Source organism: Leptodactylus fuscus, chromosome 2 (genome assembly GCF_031893055.1).
Source record: "Leptodactylus fuscus isolate aLepFus1 chromosome 2, aLepFus1.hap2, whole genome shotgun sequence".
Lineage (NCBI taxonomy): Eukaryota > Metazoa > Chordata > Amphibia > Anura > Leptodactylidae > Leptodactylus > Leptodactylus fuscus.
In genome coordinates, this window is record NC_134266.1 from 121,598,896 (window position 1) to 121,601,476 (window position 2,581).

A 2,581-nucleotide genomic window follows, 5' to 3' on the forward strand; every position below is an offset into this window, starting at 1 on the left:
GTCCTTAGGATAGGCCTTCAATATTACATCTGTGGGAATCTGACAGCCAGGACCTCTGCAGATCAGCTTTTCCAGGACAGCGTACAGCTAATGGTAACATTTCTAGGAGCCGCACTGTTCACTTGCCATTCAAGGTGTAGAAGTAAGTTTAAGAAGTTCACATGGTATAGTGGGTGAGCATCATGGCTCCCGACATGTTATTACCTTTAGCCGTCGTGTCTCGGTACCGCTGATCTGCATGGTCCTGGCAGTGGGCCCCTAGAAGCAATTCCACTGGTGGGCCCTAGACACCCCAGTCCAACACTGGTTATGGATGCACATTCCAATCTGAATTGGGTCACCGCAATGAGTCGCCCCGGCTCGGCCTATGTAGATTCACGGTGCGAGCAGGCCCGACACCGGGGGCGGCAGCGCCTTGAAAAAGGGGAGTTTTAAGCAAAAATGGATGAAAGAAAAATAAAGAAAAATAAAAGTTTGTCGTGACGCCAGTTGGGGTTTCGGCTTGAGGTGAAGCCGGGCACTGTAGATAGGGCCTCTGGGAATAGGTGGTGATGCAGTGCCAGATGTTATACCCTCCCCAACCAGGGCAGGTCCCAAGGCCAGATGATATAGGTGAGGAAGTGATGATTTCCAGGAGGAGTAACAGAGGATCGATGAAAGAACACAGTCCAGACAGGGGTTAACCAAACACAGTTTACTTCTGTAGTCAGCAGGAGATAACAGATGTTACAGGAGGATTCACCTTGCTCCAGTATAGTGAGATGCCAGTCTTCCCTTTTACCACCAGTATGATTCAGCCTTCCACTGCTGCTCAAACTCTATTAGATTTCCTCTGGTCCTGGGTTCCAGGGGTTCAGAGGTTAAGTACAACTGGGTAGATCCCCCTTCTGGACAGCAGGTAACGCGAGTTCTTTGGGATGCTGGATGCAGACACTCACCCCAACTCTGTATGTTACTGAGCCTCCAGGAATCTTGCATTCACTAGGCCTCAGTCCAGTGAATTTCTCAATGTTCTTAGTGTTTCTCACACTAGTTAGGAATTGATGGTCCTATAACTGCAGCTCCGTGCCTGTGAGGTCTCATCTCACCTCTGCAGGTCTCCGGCCTCCTGTGCTGTTCTATCACACCATAAGGCTGCAGCACTCACTGCACCTCCACACACCTGCTCCTCTCTCTTGCACACTCTGATCTGGAACTGAAAGAGAGACCCTCTTCCAGTCTGTAGCTCCACCCCTCTTCCTAAAGAGATAATGGCTGTGGAGCTTTATGTATGCTGACAGGTTGACTGGATCTCACTATACCTTCACAGTACACAGTGTAGATCACATAAGATGACATTTGTAGTGACCCACTCTGTGGGGTGCTACAGCAACATGAGGAACTGTATTGCGGGGTCACAGCATTAGAAAAGTTGAGAACCACTGGTCTGGAGCAAGGGGCAATTCATGGTCCATAATGAATATATATTTGAATATATATTCATAACTGCATGAAGGTGCCTATTCGCATACAGTACCAAGTGGCAGTCTGACAATGCTGCCTACTTAAGGCTGGGGCCCCATGAATCAGAAATGCCGCTATTTGCCTGCGGAGGAAACGCTGCAGGAAAAATCGTGATGTTTTACAGTAATTGCAAAGTGGAGGGGATTCTTGTGAATCCCATGCTCACTTTGTGGGAAAAGTGCAGGGCGGGCATGCTGCAATTTCCAAAACCAGCGTGGTTTTGGAAATCACAACATCTCAATTATATGTACGGAAATGCTGGCGGCTTCCCCTTAGATATAATTGTAACAGAAAGTCTGCAGAGGAAAACTTTGCGAACTTGCAGATGTTGGGTATTTAAATTTCCTGTTCGTCCGTCGGCAGTACACACACATGGGATATTATTCCCCCTAGGTACAATTAGAAGAGACAGGTTAACAAGCAATAGTCATTAATTAACAATTAAGGCCCTCCTATAAGAGGAACTCCGCCCTACTCAGCCTCAGTATTTTTATTTCTCTTAAAACCTTGGAAGAGGCAGGACTCTCTTTCTTACCTTCTCTTTTTGTTTGTTTTTTCAATAGGTTTCATCTATCGTCACAAGCTCCCCCACTCTGAGGATAAAGTCCAGCCAGGGGGAGCTGGCAAGGATATGGCTGGCATATCCCCAGGAAGCCTGTGTAATACAGTTGCTTCTGGCGGAGGGCAGAGCTGCTTTACTATGTAGCACCTTCAGCTTGGGGGATTTTCCCACAGAATCCTGCTTAGGTAGTTGATTCTGCTGGATGAGACTGCCCAATGAGGAAGCTCAGTGGAACCTGGCAATGCTTACCTCACATGAAGCGGCGCCATCTTGGATTCTGGCGTAACGCTCTGCACATGTGCAAGAATGTGTTTGGCCTGGCTAATCACCACCGGCTGAAACCATCTGGACCCTCAGAGCTTCCAACTGTGAGTAGGAGCCTTGCTCCACTGGGAAAAAGCAAGTGTATACTTTGGCTTTTTCAAGTTATGCTTAGCAGCAACATGGACTCTGAGCAGGCATGCACAGTTATCATGTGCACAACTATATGAAACCACATGCCAATACAAGCCACAT